Source organism: Phyllostomus hastatus, unplaced genomic scaffold, assembly GCF_019186645.2.
Source record: "Phyllostomus hastatus isolate PE091 unplaced genomic scaffold, TTU_PhHast_1.1 phas_scaffold_182, whole genome shotgun sequence".
Taxonomy (NCBI): Eukaryota; Metazoa; Chordata; class Mammalia; order Chiroptera; family Phyllostomidae; genus Phyllostomus; species Phyllostomus hastatus.
In genome coordinates this window covers 11,106,087-11,130,042 of record NW_025334013.1, presented here as the reverse complement: position 1 = coordinate 11,130,042, position 23,956 = coordinate 11,106,087, and the positions used below count along the sequence as shown (strand labels likewise).

At 53.2% G+C, this 23,956-nt stretch overlaps 1 long non-coding RNA gene across 1 annotated transcript; it reads right to left on the bottom strand.

Moving 5' to 3' along the window:
• Positions 1–3,266: 3,266 nt before the first annotated feature.
• On the bottom strand, positions 3,267–7,521 carry LOC123832032. The gene is made up of 3 exons (XR_006787988.1): positions 7,430–7,521; positions 7,068–7,157; positions 3,267–3,620 (listed from the first exon to the last, which is right to left on the bottom strand). It is a non-coding gene; the product is annotated as an uncharacterized LOC123832032 (long non-coding RNA).
• Between the last annotated feature and the right edge of the window lie 16,435 nt (positions 7,522–23,956).

Here is a 23,956-nt window from a genome sequence, read left to right as displayed (position 1 = left end):
TAGACAGACAGCATGCCTAGGAGGGGGCTCGAGGTCTGTTGGAGACCAGTGAGCAGGGGAGGGCTCTGTACCCAGAGGGGCAAATGTGGCCCAGAGGGGCCCCAACTCTGCTGGGGTGGGTCAGAGGTCACAACGGGTTTCCTGGGAGAGGATGTCTCTGCTGAACCCTGGAAGGTGAGTAGAGGTCGGCCAGGGGAAGGGGGTCAGGGTGGGGAGGGAGGGTGGAAGCAATCTGTGGTCAGAAGGGGCAGCATGTGCAGAAATCCGTGAGGCGGGGGCATCCACGGGGCCTCCTGGCCACGCGGAGAGAGGGGCTGGGCTCGCCCAGAGAGCGCCCGGTGGCGGCTTAGACAGGGTGGGGCGGAGGAGGCTGCAGCTGTTCGTGTGGAAAATAGTCCCGTCACGAATAAAGAACAACACCGAACACACGCTGTGCTCCGTGTGCTCACAACTGTGAACCTGCTTCTGCCTCGCCCTGTTTTTCCAAAGGGGGCGGCAATGGTCCCTCCCATCCCCCTTGCTCGTCCTTCAATGTGACCTTGACGTTCCTCCCCCCCAGAGCCGGAGTCTGTGTCCCTCTCCCTTGAACCTGGGTGGAGCTTTGTGTATGGGGCTCTGGGACCTCCGAGGTTAAGTCATAAAAATGACTCTCGTCTTGCCGTCCCTGGAGATTCACTCCTTGAACCCGGCTTCCACGCGGTGAGGGAGCCCACAGCACACTAGTCCGCTTGGCGAGACCACGGGTGGGTGGCCTGCCCACAGTCCTGCCGAGGCCACGCTGGCGGCCAGACACAGGAGCAAGGCCGTTCTGGGTGCCCGCAGCCCCACGCCCCAAGCCACCCAGCCATCCCCAGTGCGCCCTGCCTCATCCTGACCCACAGACTCCGAGCATGTCAGGTGGTCGTTTCAGGCCACTGCGTGTTGGGTCAGGTGGTGCTCAGTGCTAGGAACAGGCGCAGCTGGCGAGCCATCCAAAGACGGACACAGGGGGCGACGGGGAGGGAGGGAGGCTTTGGGAAGCTCAGCGAGTCTGCGGGTGCAGAGCGGGTCGGGAGGGTGAGACTGGACACGGGGGGGCCTGTTCGGTGGCATTTGAAATCCCAGCACCAAGGCCACGTCTTCCCATCCCTCCGCAGCGCGGGGCCCCCGTCACATGGTGCCCAGTGACCACTGGCCCCCTGGCGCCCGAACACCCGCACCTCACCAGGCTGCCCCTTGCTCTGTCCCTCGGCCCCGCGTGCCACACATTAGACACCGTCCCATCCTCAGAACTCCCATGCAGCCCCTCTCTCCGGGGCTGCCCTTCCAGGGTGTGATGATGACGACCCGCCAGCTCCGGCGGAGTCAACCGCTCCTCCGGTGGTTTTGATTGCAGACCAGGGTTCGAGTCCGGGCTCGGGCTCTTCTAGCTGAGTGGCTTGGGCTCACCTCTCTGGGCCTCTGTGTCCTCTTCGAGGACAGGGACACAGTGGTGGCCCCCTCCTAGTGCTGTTGTGAGGGGGACACAGGTGAATGTGTGGGGGGCGGTCAGCACAGGGCAGGGGCTCCGTCAGTGCCAGCTCGGACAGGGGAGCCGCTCCCTTGTCTCGCTGCCTCTCGTGATCGCGGTGCGAAGCCGAGGGGAGAAAAGGCAGGAAAACGCTGCACGAACTGGGAGCCGCCAGCACTGCCCACGCCCTCAGCGCTATTTTGAAACTACCCAGCCATGGCCTAACCTGTTCCTGGGGGCTGGGCAGTGGTGAAGGGGCTGAGGGCCGTCCATCAGCGACACTGGGAGGGCATTGTCCTCCGGAGTCAAAGGTGGCTCTGTTCCCAGCTGTCGTCCTCTCCCCCCTACCTGGCTCCTGGCCAAGCCACCTGCAGCAATGCAGGCTGTGACGGGGCCGGGCCCATGCTTGCTGTTCCCTCTCAGCGTGAGGTCATGGTCAGGGGCAGGGCCTGGGGCGATGGTGGGAGCGGGGTTCACAGATCCCCAGTCCCCCCTTTGTACCCTGAGACCCCTGGGGGCCACCTCATGTTGCTGTCTGGGTCCCCTCGGCATTACCTGGGCGGTTCAACCGGCCTGGGCTGTGCTGGGAGCTGCGCTGGGCTGGTGTTGGCTTGGGTGGCCTGGGCTGCCAGAGCTGGGGAGGAAACGGGGGCTCCTGGGGTCCCCTTGGGAGGGGAAGGGACTGGAGGGCGAGGTCCAGGCCCCTTTTCCTGCTTTGACCACGGCATCTCTGCTTGGATCTGATTCACGTATCAGAGTCCCACACGAGACTTTCAGAAAAGGCTCTGTTCCAGCTCAGCCCTTGAAACCGGTGGGCCGCCTTTCTCACGCTGGCCGTCCCCTCGGCCCACCCACCACCCCCAGAGCCGCCGCTGCCCGGGGCACTTCAGGCCCTGAATCACCCACCTTCGGAGGCCTCCGTGCCTGAGCTATGAGGAAGACGCCTTCGCAGCCTCCAGTGGGGGCGGCACAAGGAAAGCTCAGAAGGGGCTGCCTCTCAGACAGTCGTGACCCAGCTGCGCTCCGGGCGTTTGGAGGTCACCCAGGGGCTCTGCCCCAGACGAGGGCAGGAACAACAGCAGTTCATTCTATGCCTGCTGTCTACTAGGCATTGCCAGGGCAGTCCTGTGCTTCATCCTCACGCCCCCCCCCACCCCGACCCAGGAGGCCAGCAGTGTGGGCCAATGGTTCAGCCCAGGGACTCTGGAGCCGGGTGGCCCAGGTTCGAATCCTAGCAATGCCATATACTAGCTGTGTGACCTTGGGCAAGTTACTTAACCTCTCTGTGCCTCAGCTCTCCTCCTATAAAGTTAGGATGCTGCTTCCTAGACTCCCGAAAGAGGAGTTAATACACATGAAAGGCTTCACACGACAATGCCCAGCCCAAGGTAAATGCTACCTGAGGTTAGCTGTCGTCATCGTTCCCATTTTACGGGCGGCACGACCGAGGTGCAGAGAGGGCGGATGACTTGTGTACAGCACGTGGCTGAGTCAGCCAGGTCTGTGTGATTCCAGAATCAGCGGCCCATGTTTTTGCCACTTGAAGTGACTCCCTCCCTGTGTCCCCTGAATGCTTTTCTGCAACCGGAAGCAGCCAGGGCCGTGGGGATCAATCAACAAGAGGTAAACGTGTGAGGAGTCCAGCATGGCCACACCGTTTTAGAGGAGACCCTAGAGTTGACCGATGGTGTGCACCGTCCAGTATGGTAGCTGGTGACTCTGTGGCCACGGAACCCGGGGGCAGGCAGCTAGCTTCACCTGAGAGGGGCCCGGGGTGTAAAATACTTACGCACGTCAATGACTGGGTACAGAGAATGTGAAACCTCATGAACACTTTTTTATATCGGCTCCATGCTGAGCCGATGATACTCTATTCATATTGGGTTAAATACCATTTTATGAACGTTAATTTCTCCTGTTAGTTTTGGCCTTTGTGTGTGGCCGCTGGGGCATTTATGACTCGTGTTCCATTTCTGTTGGACGGCGCTGATCCGGGACAGGAGAGGCAGACCTCGGAGATGCTGCGGGTTCGGGTCCAGACCCCCGCGATCAGGCGGCTGTCGCCACAAATGGAGTCCAGGCCTTTTTGCCAGCGGAGGGTCTTGCCTTCCGTTTGTAAAACATGCAACACCTGTGAAGTTCAACAAAGCGAAGTGCAGTGAAACCGGCGTGCCCGCGTGCTGTGTCCCAAAGGAGGAAAACGCGGCCCGGAGCTGCGGCTCGCTTCGGGGGCCCGGTTTTGTGGGCAGGGCTGGCCTCCGAGGTCTCGCTGCAGGGCTCTCCCTGGGGAGCCCCCCCCCCGCCCGCCCCCGCCACGGCAAACGGCGAGGGGGCCGCTGAACTGGACCGCACCGGGAAGAGATGTTCCCATCACGCCTCGCCTGCAACACACACCTGAATTGGAAGTTTTCTGGAAGCCAGACTTCCCTCTATGCTTTTTTACCTTATTGTATTTTAAAAATGTTGTTCATGGTCCCCCAAACCGATTTCGCACCCTATTAATGGGTAACACCCTGCACGTTGGAAAACATTGCTCTAGCGGATGGATCTCAGCCCTGGAGACACACTCGTCCGCGCCGTTTCTGTTGGTAAAGGGAACGTTACCGTCCGGAATCCGCCGGGAGGTGGTGAGGGCTGGGGCTACAGGGGGAAAGCCCCCGGCACTCGAGACTCAGGTGCGGGTGGGTACGGCCACAGAGACGGGCCCACTTGGAGACTGGAGAGGGAGGGGCTCCCCTCTGAGCTGCACAGCGGGGACGCCGGGGATGCACGTCCAGGGTGGGACCCCCAGTGTCTCCACCGGTAGCCACTCCTTCAGGTGATCACTGCCCTGCCCTGCCCAGCCCATCTGGGGTCCTTATTCGTGTGAGTGCACCTTGTAGAAGGGCCCCAATACTTTGGATCAATGAGTTTGTCATTGTCTCCCAACGCTGACAGACATAAAGGAAAATGGTGGCGGGGGGGCGGATACATCTGGAATGTGGGGGTTAAGAAGCTGGTGGGAGACCTGGGAGGTCTTTCTGGACACTCGGACATCATCTCTGGCCTATGTGCCCACCCCACCCGCCAGCCCCAACCTGCCAACGAACCGATGCTCTGATCCAAGACCACCAACAAGCTGAGTGGTCCCGGATCAGCCTCCTCACTTCTCTGAGCCTCAGCTTCCTCATCTGCAATGCTGCGTGTGCGCTCCCGGCCTCGCTGGGCGGGGGTGTCACATTTCAAGGAAACAGTGTCCGGCGTATCCCATGCTATTGCTGGCACAGGGTGGGACCCAGTGCGTCTCAGAGCCCCCGTCCCAGCCCGTCTCCCCTCCCTACAGACCACCTAAAAACCAGATTGTGGGGAAAGATCTGCCCTGTGAGGGAGTGAGTTCCCCATCACTGGGAGTATCCAGAAAAAAGGTCGGAGGAGCAACAGAGTTATGGAAGAGACTGAGACAATCCTGGTCTCGGGCACGAACGAGGCACTTTCTGCGTGGCTGTGGAGCGAAGAAACGCTGGTGGCTCCTGTGCTGAGGAGGCTGTTCTAGAACACTGTCGGGGCTTGGCTGGCACAGCAGAATCACCTGGGAGTTTAGAGAGTATGGGTGCCTGGCGCTCGCCCTGTGGGTGCTGACGGAATGGGCCGGAGGCGGGGCCTGGGCCCGGGTATTTTTTAAAGCTCTCCGGGTAATCCCATGTGCAGCCAGGCACGAGAACCAGAGCACCACCTTCCCTTCCAACTCCAAGTTTGTAAAATCTTCTTGTGAAGTCATTTACACTCTAGTATAAATTTAAGTCAAAGTTACTTTGTACACTATGTATAAATAGTCAGAGGGTTAATAAATGGTTAAAGATATTATTTCAGATGTCAGGGGCTAGCTGGGTTGTCTTTCTAAGAAGCAGAAAAGGTTCAGCTGAGTCAGCTAAGCCTTGATGCTGAAGGTGAATGGTCCGTCAGCACCCGTGTACGTGAGGCAAGAGGGTGCACGGAGCCACCCTGAGTGCAGGACCTTCGGGGACCACGGCGTTCGAACGGGAGCCTCTGGTCTGATGGGAGAGGCCGAGCCCCTGACTCAGCGAACCCCCAGTCCGATGGCGGAGGCACAGCCTTGTACTCAGGAGGCCCCCAGTGCAGGGGTGGGGGTCTCTGCTCCCAGCTCCACCCAGGGTTTCCCAGTTTGCAGAGTGTTTTCGTCTCCACCTTCCTCGGTAAGTGATGGGTTTCATGCTGGGGAGACACGGTCTCAGCTCTCAGGCAGTCCTTCCACCCTGGGGGAACTTTCGGGAGAATGCCTCGCTGTGATATTCCTGGGCAGGTGGGAGAGACACAATTACTGAGTGTCCTTAGGAGTCCTCGGTCTGAGGCCTTCCAGGATCCCCTGCGTCTGGGCAGGGGTCAGGGAGGCCGAGTCCCCATTCCTGGGAACTCCCTTCAAGTGTCTGCCACATGCCTTTGGCATGCCCAGCTGTCACTGGCTCTGGTGGTTTGTGTCCTTCCCTAAAACAAGAGCTCCCACTGGGCAGGGACTCTGTCTTCATTTTCTCTGGATCCTCCGAAGGTTTGCTGACCGACTGACAGACCCACTGAGTAGATAATGAATGAATGGGGAGGTAGGGGTTGTTGCATTCTGACCCTCACAGAGACCGTGCTCACTGCTCATTTGCCCTGGACATCTTAGAAGACCCTCCGCCGCCTCCTTGGAGTCCCCGAGTCCCCCATAAAGATAGCACACACCTGCACAGGTGTGCCGTGGGCCCGTAAAAATGCACAGAGACCAGGTGCAGCTCTGCAGCCAGCAAGGCAAGGGTCACATTCCTGCTCCTTGGCGTGAAGCATGTGGGGCGTAAGGATAAGCCTCTTCCTTCCTGGGGCCCCCTTGCCTCTCCTCTCCCTTGTGCAGAAAACCATACCTGGCAGGAAACACACCCAAATAAAACAGCAATCGCCTTGGAAAGGGGTGGCGGCATCACTCCTGCACTGTAGTTTCCAAAATCCCCGTGCACAGCTTTGATACTGAAGCAGAACTGCATTATCTCATCGGACTATGCAGAATCTCTCCGCGTGTCCCCAGGTGGCCCTGCCCAACCCCTCGGGTTAGCTTAATTTCTTGAGATTCACCGGAACTTGTTCCAGGCAAGCTGCCCACGGCTGCCTGGTTCTCTGATTGGTCTGGGCTCTTCCGGGCTGGGCACATCCGTTCTTTCCCTGGTTGCCTGCATGGGGTCCACGCCAGGAACTGGCCCCAAAGAGCCACAGGGGTTTTCCAATAAATGTCACAATCTGACTGTTGCTCCCCGAGGGTTCTGCGTCCGTGACAATTGGCTGAGATTCTGGTGAAAGGAAGAGGGCAAGTCCTTTGCCTGCTCTCTGCCCTTGCAAACTCTCTCAGCACCAGCAAACGGGTGTGGGCTTGTGTCTCCACTGGGCCCCGAGATCTTCCTCTGCTTCGCCAATCCTTTCATTCCTTTTCCTCGTCCACAAACGCAATGCCTGCCCGTGTTCTTGGGATCGAGGGTGACCTCCTAGTGTGACCCCCGCCAGCCCTTACTGGCCCTCCGCCCTGGTTTCCCAGTTCCCCTTCTTGCCTCCTTACCCTGAGCTGTCCCAGGAAGATTCAGCGCCCACCTCCTTCTCTGCAGCAGTCCTTCTGTCAAGAAGGCTCTGGCTTGAAGGAATGCTTCATCTGGCCGGGAAGAAAGATGGACGCATGGAATAATCTAGTTAAAATGTGTTCAGTGAAAAAATGCATCAGGAAAGCAGACGGGGCGCGTGTGGGCAAAGGCAATCCACGCTGGAATTTTCAGGGGTGCCTGGGGGGAGAGACTGGATGGGGGTGGGGAGGGAGGAAAGTCTGGGCCAAGGGACCTCGGGGAGCGGGGGTGGGCTTGTTCTCAGGCTACCTCCCCCCAGGTCACCCCATCATCCCCACCCCTTCCCCTCCATCCTGCCCCTCACCTCCTCGCGGAGCTGCGGCCCCAGGTCCCCGGTGCAGGCGAGGTGAGAAGGGGAATTCTCAGCAGACTACGTGGCTGACAAGTTGCGAGACCGTGAAACTGGGAGCTCAAGTCAGATCTGGGGATTATCTGTGACCCTCGATGACCCTGGCTGTACTTGATCCCTCGGTGTCTCCCGGCTTCCTTTCATGGATTAATGCGATTATCTCGGACACAGCTTTGGGCCCGACCTCAGCGTCCCACAGAAACAGGCCCCTTGTCCTTCCCCCCTCGCCTCCCTGGCCACCAGGTGAAGGGAGGGGATCCAGCTCATCCCACGCTGGGCGCGAGGGGCAACTCCTCCTGCATGAGGGGACGTGCTTCCCAGAAGTGCGTGTCTTTTAAAGAAACGAATAGAAATGGATGCTTGCACGGCGGTGAGCTCCTGGAAGGCCTGGCTGGAGTATCCTGGGCAGAGCTCCGGGGAGGGGCCTGGCAGGGCTGGCCCACGGGACCTGAGTTAGCACGAAGTGGAGAGGGGTCGCAGTTCTTTAGCAAGGGGGTTGGGGTGGTGGCCGGCTCTTGGGCCCGGGTGACCCCCTGCTTCATAAAATCTAATGTTCAGCTTGCTTTTGGCTCGCAGCGGGAGGATCTGGGGTTGGCAAGGGGACCCGGGAGTCCTGATTTAAGGGCCACATGGGGGCGTCCTGTCCTGAGCAGGTCCATGGGAAACGAGGTGGCAGCAGGCCCAGGAGGCCCCTGCCCTGGGACCCACTGCTCCTGGCTTGGGTCCCCTAGTTCTCAGCCTGGTGCTGAGCCAGGCCCCGGCTGCCAGGGAGGTTCGTGGGCTGTGGCGGGGAGCTGCAGGGAGGTGTGAGCAGGGGCCGCCACCTAATGGGTGGGGCCCAGTGAGCAATGAGAACGGGGGGCCCCTGGTCCCAAAGTCGTGCAGAAGTTCAGGGTGGCGAATGGGGACCATCACAGGAAGCGCAGGCACATTGGAGCGCAGGTCCCGTCCGGCAGCGTGCTGCGGCCGTGTGCTCGGCTGCTGGGACCACGGCCACCGGCTGGGTGGCGTCACATCACAGACACGCGCTGTCCTGGTTCTGCAGGCCGGGCGCGTCCGCAGGGCCGGTTTCCTCGGGGACGCCGCGGGGGAGTCGGCCCCACGCTCGCCTCCAGCTCCCCGTTTGCTGGCTGCCCGCCCGCCCCGCGGTCCGCACACCTCCTTCCCTCTGAGCGCGTCTGTCTCTGTGGCTTTCACAGGAACGTCGGTCATGTTCCATTGGGGCCCAGCCTCGTGGCTGCGCCCCACTGGGTCACCTCTGTAAAGGCTGGGTTTCCAGAGAGGGTCATGTTCGGAGGCGCTGAGGGTTAGGGCATCAACACGTCTTCTGGGAACACAGTTCCACCCGTACCGCGGGCCCCGCAGGCAGGAAGGCCTCCTTCGGGTCGGTTCAGCGGGCGGGCCGATGTTAGTGCCGGCTCCCTCCTGGGGCGGGGGCGGCTGCGCCGGAGGAGCTTCCTGTCCCCGTGGGACCCTCCGGCAGGAGGCAGAGTGGACCCCAGGCCCTGGGCGCCCGCAGGCCTCTGCGCTGCCGTAGAGGGCAGGGGCTTCCCCAGTGTGAGTCTGGGTCGGGGGTGCAGACCCTGCCCGCCTCCCAGCTGTGTCACAGCCCAGCCGTCACCCCCCCCCTCCCGTGACGACAGCACCTGCCCGGGCCTGTGTCCTCGCTGCAGGCTCTGCGAGGGGCTCAGAGCAGCAGCCACCGCCTGGGAGCGACAACAGGTGGGGACCCTCTGTCCAAAAGGGGGCTGTGTCCTGCCCGGCCGCTCCCTAGCGATGTAGCCCCAAGTCCCCCTCTTCCTCCTCCGTCTCAGTTCCCCACCTGTAACATGGGGTCACCAGGACCCACCGCGGAGGTCTGCTGTCACCTCCCCAGGCCGTGTGTTTCGGAGGCACTGGACAGGGCCAGACCACTGCGGGGACTCAGGGAGAGGCAGCGGCCTGGAACCTCGTTTTCAGGTAATTTGGTGGGAAAGCCAAAATCCCGCCTCAGAGGTGTCGGAGGAGTCACCAGTGCCCCCAACTCTGGCCTTGGGGGGAGCAGGCCTGTTCGGGGTGTGGCTGACCGGGGAGCACAGGGCTGGGCTCAGAGGCCGGGCAGTGTCCTTGGTACCAGAGGCGTGGGCCGGCTCTGGGGCCTCCACCTGGCCCACACCTGGGGCTCTTGTTTTTTTGGCTCATACCAGGGACGGTGTCATCATTCTTTCCGAGTGATCATTTCCTCCAAGAAAAAGTGCCAGCTATGGCATTCGGGCTTTTTCCCTCCCACTTTTCTTTTTCTTTTTTCCTTTTCTCTCGATGAGTGTGATGTGATTAGCAGGGGCCTGTGAGAGGCAGCTGCTCCCTTTGCGGGGCAGGGCGGCTCCCTCCCCTGACTCATCGCCTGGCTCTCCGGCCCCACACATGCAGCATGCACCGTGCCTGTTAGATCTGCCCCAGGTGCCGCCCCGCCCTAGGAGGGCCGTCCCCACCTTCGTGCTTGGGAGGCTGAGTCAACAGTGAAGTCACCCCTCGGCTCGGTTCTCAGACAAGCTCCCTCTTGCCTGGCTGCGTGGTTCCCACTGGCACCCCGGCTCCACCCCGGCCGCCCTGTGGGCCGGGACCCCGGGCGGGCAGCCGGTAAGCGGAGTCAGCCGTGCGCCCGTCAGCCACCCCTGGATTCGACCTGGTTCTTAGCTCAGCCGCCGCTGGCTGAAGGCTGACTCGGGGCCAGGCTCCCATGTGGGCGCCAGGGAAGGGGCACTCGGATGTCCCCATGCACTGGACTGTCTGTGCAAGGTCACGTGGGTGCACTGAGCAGGGAGCACCCCACTGTCGTCTTGGAGGTCAGGGAGGGTGACGCTGGAAGTGTCCTCTTGAAGGATGTACTGGAAGATGCCGGCAAACGGGAGGGAACATACCCATCAGTGGGAACAGCATCCGTCTGACGGAGCAGCCTGTGCAAAGGCCCGGAGGCACATGTAGAGTAGCAGGATCAGCTTCTGTGATGAGCTCAGGGGGCGGGGAGGTCGGGGCAGTCGAGGGCTGTCTGCCGCACCAAGCAGCGCACCTCAGGAGAGCGGGGACCACAGAAGGGTCTGAGACAGGACGGTGACGTGACCCGGTTCAGTTTTTAGGGCAGTGATACTGGTGGCAGGGTGGGGACGATGGACAGAGGGTGGAGACAGGTGGCAGGAAGCCCATTTGGAGGCTGTCACAACAGTCCAGGGGAGGCAGGGAGAGGGTCTGGCCCAGGGCAGGGCAGGGGACAGAGAGGGAGGGAGGGGTCTCGAAAGTTCAGGGCCCCCGTCCCTGGAGCAACAGGAGCCAGTCTTAGCTGGCAGTGCCCTTTTCTCGCTGCTGGCCTCGGTGCCACCTCTCCACGATGTCCCCCATAGTTGTTGGCTCAGCCAATGCATCACATGACCCTGAATGTGTTTGGGGCTACCCCCTTGTCTGCGCCTCCCACCTGCCCAGGTGCACCGGGGGGCGGGGTGTGAGGCCCCCCCCTGGATAGACGACAGTACAGGTGAGCAGAGGCTTCCCCACGCTCTCCCACTTCCGGGAGGCAGGTGGAGTCTAGACAGGTCCCCACGCTCTGGCCCAGGGCTGTCCCCCTTCACTGCAGCTGCCCCCTCCCAGGGGTCTTGCTGTTTGCACAGCGGGGAACAGGCCTCGTCCCACTGTGGGACAGAGTGCAGGCCTCTGAGTCAGGCGAGACGCGTCTGGGGTTTCCCACGCCTTGACTGTGTGACCCTGGGTAGGTACCTCGACTGCTCTGTGCTTTAAGTCTCTTTCCTACAAAGTGGGGGCGCTCTCACTGGGCGGCCGTGAGACCTAAGCGAGGCGGCACATAGCCTGACTCTGTAGTTGTGTGTTACATTCATGCACAAGGCCCCCTGCCGCCCTGGCCTCCCTACAATCACTGGGGTACCCTTGGCTGTGTGGAAGTCTCCTAATAACCTGCACGGCCACGTCTGCCAGGACGCCCACCAGCCACCTGGGAAGGGAGGAGCTGCGCCCCTGGGACTTTCTACACAGCGGCTGCGCCGGTGCAGTGCGCCTGTCCGGGGGCGGGTGCAGTCAGTGCTGTGGCTGCGAGCGGCTGTGTCCCTGCACCAGGCTCCCGGCGCTGCCGTCCAGTCCTACCGCGTGCGTGCCCTCTCGGCCTGGGGGTCCGAGCTCCGCCAGCCGCATCTGCTTCTCCGAGCCCTGGCTGCAGAGAAGTGAACGAAAATCAACACACGATGAAACCATCAGCAAGAAGCCCTTCTTCGTGTCTGCCCGGTACCCAGTGCCCCTTTGTGAACAACCCGGATGAGGGCTGTTTACGCACCCGCCCTGAATAAATACGCCAAAGAAATCGTTAGGCTCATACAATGCAGCGCTGTGCACCCCAAAAAATGATGACCTAGATCCACGTTCGGTGCCCTGGAGCGAGGGCCACATTATCTTGTTAAATGAACAAAGTCAATTACTAAACAGTAGGTACGATATAATTTTACTTTCGCAAAGTGTACATAATTCGCACGACCCTCAGAGAGTCCAGAGGGACACACACCACAACCTCCATGGGGGGAGGGTGGGAGGTGGTTCTCACTGTCTTATCTGTGTCTTTCTGGACCCGCCCGAATGGGGGCTGGCCCGGCGCGGCCTGTCGTTGCACAGGAGCTGAGACGGGCTTTTGCGTTTTCAAAGGGTGTTAAAGCCAAACAGAAGCAAACGCCACAGAGCGCGTCCGTGACCCACACGACATAAATTATTTAGGCCCTTTACAGAAAAGGTTTGCCAACCCTTGGTCTAGAAGAAACGATGAACATCAGCATGGATTATTGGTATAGTAATAAAAACAGCAGTGTGTTTCCTGTGGGGAAGGCGGCAGATTTCCCCTTAGCAACCAGAGGCGCCCAGAATCTTTTCTTCATGTTCAAGAACCCACCGAGGGGTTGGGCACCAGGCTGGACGCTTGTCTCCCTCTCCCGTCCCTCCCTCCCTCTGCCTCTTCCATCTCCACGCTGTCCCTGCGGCACCAGGGCCTCAGTCCACGGGGAGACAGCCCCAGGAACGAGTCACCATGATGCTGTGGCTTGAGTGCCACAGGCACCTGTGGGTCCTTCAAGGCTGGGGGCCACGGAGCGGGAGCGCTAGCTCTGCCTGGGAGGGGGACGGGGGCTCCAAGGGGGACCTAGCTTGGCGTCTCCTGCAGTCGGGGGGGGCCAGAACAGACCCTTAGAAAGGTGATTCAAAACACCGGCCACCTAGGCCAGAGTCCCCCATGTCCAGGTGACCAGGGGAGGTCCGGTGACGGAAAAGGCACTTGCCTGAGGATTTTAAGAGTCAACACGTGGGAAAGGAGCAGGGTGTTGAGCGGCAGGGGAGCCGCGTGGCCCAAGGCCGGGCGAGACGGGGCCTGGAGAGGCATTCTGGGTAACAGAAGGCTGGGAAGTGGTTGTTGGTGGGGCCGGGCCTGGAAAGCAGGGCAGTGACCGCCGGGCTGAAGAGCTGGGCCTCGCCGGCGGGGCGGGGGGGATGGAGGAGAGCCCCCAAGGGGTCCGAGGAAATATGACAGGTGCTGGGACCGGCTCCCGTGGGCCGGACCGGACCGGAGGCCGGGAGGCTGTTGCAATCACCGCCGGCACCTGCTCGGCCAGCTTCCTGCAGGCCCACACCCCCTCCCACCCTGTCTCCCATCGACTCTGTCAAACCAGACAGGGGCATTGGGAAAGGGCTGCGTGGGGCAGGGTGTGAAGGCGAGGGACACCCCTTCCTTCCTCTTAGTCACTGGATCTAACTTTCAGCACATCTTTCAAGCCTTAGTCATGCCCGGGGTGCTTAGCACCCAGGGTAAGTGAGGCCAGGAGCCCAGTGGGCTCCCACCTCAGGCTGCCTACCTGCTGCCCCCTCTCCTGGGTGCTGGGATTCGGAAATGAGCCAAACCACCGGGCCGGGCCCAGCCATGTCCTCACGCCACTGGGACTTCCGAACACCTCTCAGCTCCTGGGCCAGAACTAGATGGGGTGCCGGGACTCAAGGAGGGTGCCCCGGACTTCGAGTCCCTGCTCTGCAGCTGTGTGACTTTGGGTCATCGCCTCCCCGCTCTGGACCTCAGTTCCCTTCTTCCAGAACAAGATAACGCAATGACCTACCATATAAGGGCTGGGCGCTGCCCTGTAGCGACAGCAGAGTGCACAGCAGACTCGCGACAAACGTTCCTCCCATACAAGGAAACGATGGGACACAACAGGCTCCACCCTGGACAGGCTGCCCCTGGAGGTGGGACAGAGCAACTCCCTGAGACAATTAGACACATTAATGGAGCCTAATAACTCCGCAGGACTTTGCCCCACCCTTGGAGACGGCAGCTGACACCTCCGTGACTCCTTAAGCTCCTGGCTAACGATGCCCTGGTCGCATGGGACTTCTGGACAGTGCCTCGAACACGCCAGGTCCCGCGCAGGGCCTTGGCACAGGTGGCTCTCCCGACCTGCAACAACACTCTCCCTCTTGCCACCCACCCCTCCCCGCAACCTGCCGAGGTCAAATCCGTGTCCAGGAGGGTGGTCACGTCGCTGCCCCCAGAGTCTGGAAAGGGAGAGAAGGCCAACCCAGTTTTGGCAACATCCCGGGGAGACTCTAATTATCCTAAGAGGTGTCAGGAAGCTCTCTAGGCAAGATCAAATTTAATTCACTTTAATTGAAAACAGAGATGACAGCCACCTGGCATTTTGGTGGGGGGGAGGGGCAAGGGGAGTGCCAGGGAGTCGAGTACCTGCCACCTTGGCTCGGAGGAAGAGGCCCTTTGTTTCCTGGGAGGGCGCCCCTCTCCGGAAGGGGCAGATGGCTCCCTCCTCGGTGCGGTGCGCACAGAGCTGGAACTCGAGGGAAGCCTGTCACGTTGCTCTGCAGGGACTGGCTCACATGCCGTTCTGCCCCGCTGGACCGGCGCCGTCGCCCTGGCGGCTCATCCTCCCAGCCAGCCTTGCCCAGAAGGTTGGCGGCTGGTGGCACGCGGGTGCCCAGCCAGACGTGACGTCGGGTCAGAGCACCCCTCCTCGTTCCCATAGTCCCCTGCTCCACAACAACTTTGTTGTCCCTCCTTGTTTGTTACGGCTTTGCTGACGTATAGTTCACATTCCATAAGGTTCATCCACTTAGCCCTGACCGGCACGGCTCAGTTGGTTGGGCGTCGTCCTGCAAAGGGAAAGGTCGCCTGTCTGATTCCTGGTCACGGCACAGGCCTGGGTTGCAGGTTCGGTCCCCCGTCAGGGCGCGTACAAGAGGCAACCAATCAGTGCTTCTCTCCCTCCCTTCCTCCCTCCCTTCCCCATCTCTAAAAGTAAGCAAATACATTCTTTTTTAAAAATTCACCCATTTGAAGCATGCAGTTCAATGAATTTCGGAAAATATATATAATTGTGCATCCATACCCACAATCGAGGTTTCGTAACTTCCAGCACCCCCCACGTTGCCTCACGTCCCTTTGCAGTCAGTCTCCAGCCGCAGGCAACCGCTGGCATGATGGCCATCGCTGGAGTTTTGCTCTGGCCAGAACTGCATGTGGATAAAGTCGGTCAGCACACGGTCGTGGGCGCCTGGCTTTCTGTGCCTGGTATAATGTTGTTGAGGTTCAGCCACACTGTAGCCCGCATCGGTACCCGGTTCCTTTCCGTCAGCACATGGTCTTCCACCGTGTGGCTCTGTCTCGGTTTGTTCGGCATGCCCCCCAGTTGAAGGACCTCGGGGCCAGATCCATTTCTTTCTGGACACCATGAATAAGGCTCCGATCGTTGGCATGCAAATCTTCGTGCAGACACCTGTTTCCAAATCGCTTATGCAGATACCTAGATTAGAATTCTTCGATCGTAAGATAAAGTGCTCTGTAAGAGACCAGCCTGGCTGTTTGTGCAAAGCGGCTGTACCCATTTGCATTTTTGCTAGCGATGCGGAGGTGCCAGTCTCTCGACATCCTCACGGCCACTCGGGGTGGTCAGGCGTCAGGCTCTGGTCTCTAACCTCAGTCACGCTAATGGGTGTGCAGTGGTGCCATGCTGGGTAGAAATGGTGAGAGCCAGCCTGCTGTGTGCCGACCGGCCTTTGCGGGGATGGATGTCATTCGGCAGTGACGTGCTGTCCTCTGTACATGCTGCTGCTTCTGACTTATTCACGCTTGTTAAAGATTCTTGTACCCGTGTTTATGAGGACTATTGATTTATAGCTTTGTTTCTGCTTCTGATTTCTTTGTCTGGAGTTGTCATCGGGATAATACAAGCCTTATAAAGTCAATTGGGAAATGCTTCTTCCTCCTGTATTTTCTGACTTTCTGTAGAATTACTGTTTCTTCCTTAAATATTTGATGGGATTCACCAGGGAAGTCCTCTGGGTCTGGCCTGTTGTTTGTGAGAAGATTTTTAGTTACCAATTCAATTTCTTTCCTCAGTATAGGTATATTTAGATCTTCTTTTTCTTCTTGAGTCAGTTTGAGTAATTTTTATCTTTTGATAAATTTGTCTACTTTATGGATGTTTTCAAAGTTATTGGTATAAAGTTATTCATGATTTTTCCATGTTGTTCTTTTCCTTCTCCTATTTATATTTATTCTGTAATAGCTTTATCAAGGCATGATTAATATACAATAAACTATAAATAAGGGGTCTAATTTATATATGGGTATGCATACATATTTACATACAGATAACCTGTGGAAATACCACATCAAGATAATGAACAAATCCATCACCCCAAAGTTTCCTGTGTTTCTTTGTATATTCCATTATAGTTTTCATCTCTTAAAATTTGATTTGGGTCTTTTTTTTAGATCTTCCAGTCTCTGCTTAACATATCCAATCTTTCTTCTAGTTTTTTTTTAAGCCTCATCTGAGGATATGTTTTTATTGATTTTAGAGTGAGAGGAAGGGAGAGAGAGAGAAACATTGGTTAGTTGCCTCCCATATGCGCCCCAACGAGGGATCAAACCCGCAACCTAGGTATGTGCCCTGACTGGGAATCGAACCCTCAAACTTTTGGCAAATGGGACGACGCTCCAACCAACTGAGCCACCAGGCCAGTGCCCTTCTAGTTCTTGAACGTGTGGAATACAGTTATAACATGTGTCTCAGCGTCGTTATCTGCTAACTCTAACATTTGTGTTGCATCTGGACCAGTTTCCGTTGACTGTTTTTTTCTCCTCATTACGCTTCTTTGCGTGCCTAGTGGTTTCTGATTGAATGTCTGACTTGTGAATTTTACCTACTTGGGTGCTAAATATTTTGTCTCTCTATAACTATTCTCGAGTTTTTTTCCCTGGGACACAGTTAAGCTACTTGGAAACAGTTTGATCCTTTCAGGTCTTGCTTTTAAGGTCTGCAAGATGGGACCCGAGCAGTGTTACTACTAAATCAAGACCCTTCTGAATACGCTCCCCAGCGCCCCAGGAATGATGAGGTTTCCCGGGCTGGCTGATCGAAACAGGCTCTGTTCCCAGCCCTCTGCTTCTAACCCCATAGGCTGGTTCTTCCGTGGTCTGGGGTAGCTTTCTCACGCTCCTGCACCGATCAGCACTCCCCTGTATATTTGATGCAGCCACTCTGCAGAACTCGGGGATTCTTTCTCCGGCAGCTCTCGCCCCTTTAGGACTCTGCCCTGAAACTCGAGCCCGCTTAGCTGCCCTGGACTCTCTGCTCCTGTTTCCTCCGCTCAGGGAGCCTGCCGGGCCCCACCTGGGTTCCCCTCCCTGGGCTGCGGTCCGGAAACTCATTCAAGACGGCGAGCTGGAGTGATTTCAAGTCTCACTTCATTTGTTTTCCGTCTCTCAGGGATCATGCTCCTTTGTTGCCTGATACCCAGTGTTTTGAAAAATTGTTGTTTCATATCTTTTGTCTGGATTCTCAGTTGTTTCGAGTTGGGGAGTGGATCCGGTTTCTGTTATTTCATTTTGGTCGAAAGCGGGTTATCCCTTCAATGTCTGTGGGATCCATCGTGATGTCCCTTTTTCGTTCGTAATGGTAATGACCTGTGACTTCTTTCGTTTTGGACCATTCTAGCTAAAGGTTTATTGATTTTATTGATCTTCACAAAGAATGATCTTTAGTTTTATCAATTTTTAAAAGATTTTAAAAGATTTTAAAAGATTTTAAAAATTGCCTTATTTTTAGAGAGAGGGAAAGGGAGGGAGAAAGAGAGGGAGAGATACATCGATTGGGTGCCCCCCGCACACCCCCTCACCTGGGACGGAACCCACAACCCAGCCATGTGCCCTGACTGGGACCCAAACTGATGACCCCTCGCCCTGAGGGACGACACCCAAGCAACTGAGCCACACGGTCAGGGCTTACAGATTCTTAAATATTTTCTATTGTATTAATTTCTGCTCTTGTCTTTCTACTTCCTTTCCTGTACTTCGGGTTTAATTTCCTCTCATTTTGCTAGCTTCTGAGGGTGGAAATGTAGGTAATTATTTTTAGACATTTTTCTTTTCTAGTGCGTGCCCTTGGAGTTCTAAACTTCCCTTTAAGCCCTGCTTCAACTAAATCCTGCACATTTTGATGTATTGTTTCTATTTTTATTCAAGTCAAGATTTGTTTCTAATTTCCCTCGCAATTTTTTGACCATGAGTTATAACAAGTCTATTGTTTAATGGCCACATGTTTGGAGGATTTCCCATATTTCTTTCTGTTATTATTTTCTAATTTAATTCTTTGGTATATAAGGAACATATCTGGTATGATTTCAGTTCTTTCCAATGTACTGAGACTTATTTTCGACCCGATCTTGATCCACCCTGGTGAAGGTTCCACATATACATGAAAAGAATGTACATTCTTTGATGTGGTTTTATAAATGTCAATGAGATCATTCCTTAATAGTGTTGTTCGCGTGTTTTGTGTCTTGATTTTTGAACTATAAATTAGTAAGGAGAAAAGTATTAAAATCTTCATGCATTGGAGGTTATTGTTGTCACATGCTTATGCATTTATAAATTTTTATGCCATAGTGACCTTTCTAACATTATGAATGTTTTTCGTCTACAGTAATGATAACCTTTGCTTTAAAGCCAATTTTGTTTGTCGGTAACGTGGCCGGTCCCGACCTCTCGTACTCCCGTCCGTGTGGCGCACCCTCTTACTTCCCTGCACAAGGCAGGCGGCCGAATCTCTCTTGCCCACGCGGTCTGAACATCCCTGCATTTTGATGGCAGGTTTTGTCCATGTAAATTTCTTGCATTACTGACCTGGTTAGAGTTGGTCTGAAATTTTGCTGTTAATTTTTAAAAATTTGTATTGTATTTATTGGGGTAACACTGGTTAATAAAATTATACAGTTTTCAGGTGTAGAATTCTATAAGGCATCATCGTACTGTGTGCTCATCACCCCAAGTCAAGTCTCCTTCCATCACCATTAATCCCCCCTCCACCCCTGCCCTCTCCTGCCTCCCCACCCCCTTTCCCTCTGGTGATCACCATGCCGTTGTCTGTGCCCATGAAGTTTTTTTTTCTTAAAATTTTCTACTGTGTCTTTCTATACTTCCTTCTTTTGTGAACACCTGCCTTAATATAGGACTTTGATTCTTTTATGTTTTTCTAAGCTTTTAGAGATTGTTCTAGGATTGTAATACACATCTTTATCTTATCAAATTCAAATTAATAATGACTAACTTCCACCAACTTTGCACCAGCATCGCTCACTCACCCATCTCCCTTGTGTGTGGTTTTGTTGAAATGTATACCACATCTATACATGTTATATAGCCAGCAATATGGTGTTATAATTTTTGCTTTAAATGTCAATATGTATTTTAGAGAAATTAATAAAACAAAATTTAAAACTATACCACATAATTACTGATTTTAGGGCTGTTTCAAGCATGGATCTGGGCTACTGCCAGGTATCATTTCTCTTTAGTTTTAGTTTTTATTGTTTCCCTTGAGTTTTTATTGTAATGCCAATCTGCCAACAACAAATTTGCTTTGTTTTTATCTATCTGTGAATGTCTTCATTTCACCTTGATTTTGAAGGATAGTTTTATTGTATAGAGAATGCTTTGTTGACAATTATTTTTCTTTCAGCACTTTGACTATATCATTCTAATGTCGTCTGGCCTCCATTAGTTCTGGGGAAAACTTGGCTGTGCATCCTATCATTGTTCCTCTCTGTGTGATGCATCAGTTTCCTCTTTCTGCCTTCAATGTTTCTTTTTGTAGTCTTTCAGCAATTTGGCTGCATGTATCTAGTTGGAATTCTCTTTGTGTTTAGCCTTCTTGCTGAGTTTCTTGGATCTTTTAGTCAATATTTTTCACTAAATTTGGGAATATTTTGGCCATTATACTACAAATATTTTTCTGCCCATTTCTCTCTTTTCTCATCTTCTAGGGCTATGGTTTAATGTATGTTGAAATGCTTGATATTTTCCTGCAGATTTCTGAGTCTATTGATATTTTTTCTCTATGTCTCCTCTCTGTGGTTTTCAAACTGAATAATTTCTAATACTTTATCTTCAAGTTCACTGTTTTCATTTCTTCTGTCATTTCATATTTACTATTGAGCCTTAAATTTTTTTCAGTTACTTTACTTTTTAACTCTAGAATATCTACTTGAATTTTAAATAGTTTTAATTCTCTGTTGAGAGTTCCTATTTATTTACTCTTTCTTTCCCAGTATATTTTCTTAATTTTTTGAACATACTTACAATGGCTTTTTTTTTTAAGTTTTGGGAGTAAAAGGGAGAAAACTGTACTTGAACAATGATTACAATAAAATTAAAAAAATTTCTAGATAAAAAATAGATAATTGAGGCACTTGATTGATAAGTTTATTATGAACTTTGAATATGACAATAATGTCTTCCATTCTAGTTGTACTCAGTGTAAATAAAGGGCACCTCGAAAAATTTAGATGTGGCAAACTAGATGGGGTAAATTTTTCAGTATAATTTACAACAAGTGGAAGCAGAGGCACCAACATATTTAAAGAAACTTGAAACATATCCAACTACAACATATGGCTTTTTCAATCCTGAATCAAACAAACTGCATAACGAGATCATTTATGGGACAAGTGGGGAAATTTAAACACTAAATAGATATCTGATGATTAGAAGAGATTTTTAAAAGAATAAGAATATTACAATGGTTTGTTTTATTACAAACTTCTTAGACATAGACATTGAAATAGCTATAAATAGAGTAAAATATTTGATTTGGTTTAAATTTATATGGGTTTCAAAGGAGTGGGTGAAGATATAGATGAAATGATATTGCAGAGGAATTTAAAGTTTTCAGTGCAAGGTGATGAGTACCTCTGGATTCCTTATATTATATTTTCTATGTATGTTTGAGTTTTTCATATTAAACTGTTTTACAACATACTTAAAATAATCTGTATTCGATATCTGAGAGTCAGTTTCTAATGACTGCTCCCTGCCCACCAGCCCCCCTCCCCGACTTTGGGTCACACTTTCCTGTTTCTTTGCATGTGTTATAATTTTTGGTTGAAAACTGGCCATTGTAGATAATAAATCATCATAACTAAATTGTTTTGTTTTTCTGAAATTGTTAGTTCTTTAGTTTTGATGGGCGGTTAACTTCCCTGGACTCAAACCACAAATGCCGTTTCTCCCACAGTGTGAAGCTGCGGATGTTTCTGCTCATTTTTATTGTTTTATATTTAGCTTGACTCCCGAGGGCTCTCCCCTGTGTCTGTATGGTTCAGGGTCCAGCAGGGATGGAGCAGAGCTGATGTTCAGATACCGCAAGCCAATAAGGACTTAACCCTTGGCTCCCTGAGCTCTGCATGGGCTGAGAAGCTCAAAGGTCCTAGTTTCAGGCATGCTAAGAGTCTGTAGGCCCGTGAGAACCAGGGGAGCTGATGCTATAAGTCTGAGTCCAAAGGCCAAAGAACCAGGAGTGCCCATGTCTGAGGGCAGGGGAAGATGATGTCCCAGCTCCAGCAAAGAGAGGAAATTCACCCTCCTCTGCTTCCTTGCTCGATTCCAGGCCTCAGCTGATTGGACGATGTCTACCTGCACTGGTGGGGGTTATCTTCTTCTTTACTCGGCCTGCTGCTGATGCACATGCTAACCTCTTCCAGAAGCACCCTCACAGACGCACCCGGAAACCATATTTTACTCGTATCCCTGAGCCCAGCTGACACATACATTGACCGTCACCTACGGCTCTCTCATTTTCAATGTCTCTCTGGTAAATATGCCACCCTTGAACCACTTTGGCCACCTTTGGCCACTTAAGCTGGGGGCTTTGTTGCCCTTGCTGGGAGAGCTATGGCACCCCCAGGCATCAAGGCCACGAAGTCACTGTTCCTCTGCTCGGCAGCAGTTCTGCCCCAAGGTAAGACTTATCGCGTTGGTACCTGCCTTTGGTCGTGTTCTGGTGCCCTGTTAGCAGAATAATTTCGTCCAGGTTCATACTTGTTTTCTGTGAAAGGGAACTGCTTAGTGACTTCATGTTGACGTTACTGGAAATCTTGCCCATTGTATTCTTTCAGGGTTTCATTTTCTTACACAACTAAAACAAGTTCATCATCAACATTGAGAAAATGAGATGACTTCTCAAATCGCTCATAATCTATTTCTTAGAGATAATTACTGTTAACAGTGCAGCTGTAGCCTTTTATATCCTTTTAAAGGTAAACATTGAAAGTTGAAATGGGATAAGTTGATATATAATTTACTATTGGGGTAAATGTACACAACATGAATTTTGCCATTCTAACCATTTTTAAGTGTACGGGTCTGTGGCATTAAGTACGTTCACATCGTTGTACAGCTATTACCACTGCCCACCTCCAGAACTTTTCCATCTTAGCGTCCCAGTGAAACATCATTCTGACCTCCCCCAGCCCCTGGCAACCACCATTCCACTTTCTGTCTCTATGAACGGGACTACTCCAGGTGCCTCATGTGAGTGGAATCACGTATTTGCCCTTTTGTGTCCGGCCCATTTCACTGGGCATAATGTCCTCAGGGTTTATCACGTGATACCGTCAGAATTTCCATCCTATTCAGGCGGAATAATATTCTGTGGCACATCTCTACCACTCTTTGCGTATCTACTTATTTTGGATTGTTTTACATTGGGGTTGTTTCCATCTTCTGGCCTGTGTGAGCAATGCTGCCACGACCAGGAGTGTGTGTATATCGGTTCCATTTCTTCTGGGTGTGTTCCCCAAGGTGAGGTTGCTGGGTCACATGGTAATTCTGCCCAAGTTTTTGAGGAATTGCCGTACTGTTTTCCACGTATGATTTTCCATACTGTTTACACCAGCAATGCACAAAGGTTCTGGCTTCGACACATTCTCACCAGCCCCTACTATTTTTTGTCTGTTTTTCGATAGTAACAATCCTAATGGGTGTGCGGTGGTACCTCCTCATGGATTTCACTCAAATTTTCCGTAACGATTAGTGACACTGAGCATTTTTGCATGTGTATATCGGCTACTTTTATATCCTCTTTGTAAAAATATCTATTCAAATCCTTTGCCCACTTTTAAATCAGGTTGTTTGTGTTTTCATGGTTGCTGTTGACTTGTAGTTCCTTGTATGCTCTGGAGATTAATGCCTTCTCGATACATGATCTGCAAACATTGTCTCCCACTCCACGTGTTGCCTTTCCACTCTGTTGGTAGTTTCCTGAGATGCACAAAGTTCTGATGAAGTCCAGCTTAACTACCTTTCCTTTGGTGGCCTGTTTTTGTTGTCATGTTTAAGAAATCATTGCCAAATCCGGAGTCATGAAGGTTCTCCCCATGTTTTCTTCTAGGATTTTTATAGTTGAACTCTTTTTTTTTTAACCCTTTAGTTTACAGACCAGCACTTGGTCCACTGAGCCACACCAGCCAGGGTGCAACTAGAATTCTTTTTTTTTTAATTTTTATTTTAATTGTTGTTCAAGTACAGTTTTCTGCCTTTTATTCCCATCTCAGCCCACCCCCCCAGCCCTCCCCACCTCCCTCCCATTTCCATCCCCCCCTTGTTATTGTCCATGTGCCCTTTATACTTGTTCCTGCTGAACTCTTATATTTAGCTCTCAGATCCCTGTTCGGTTAATTTTTTAACATGTTGTCAGTTAAGGGTGCAAATTTTCCCCCTGTGTGTGGATATCCACTTTCCCAATACAGTTCGCTGGGAAGACTGTCCTTTCCTTACTGAATGGTCTTGGCGCCCTGGTTGGAAGTTGTTTAACCAGAAATGAGAGGGTTTCCTTCTGTGCTTTCCATGCTATTTCATTGGTTTATATGTCTGTCTCTAGTTCAGCGCCATACTATTTTGATGACCATAGCTTTGTAGTAAGTTTTAAAACCAGGAATTGTGAGACTTCAAACTTGGTACTTCTTTATCAAAATTGTCTTGGCTATTTGAGGTTTCTTAAGGTTTCATGCAAGTTTTAGGATCAATTTTTCTTTTTCTGCAAAAAGTATTGGCATTTTGATAACGATCACCTTAAGTCTGTAAGTTATAGACACTGTTTTTACACTGCCTTTTCCACAAAACAT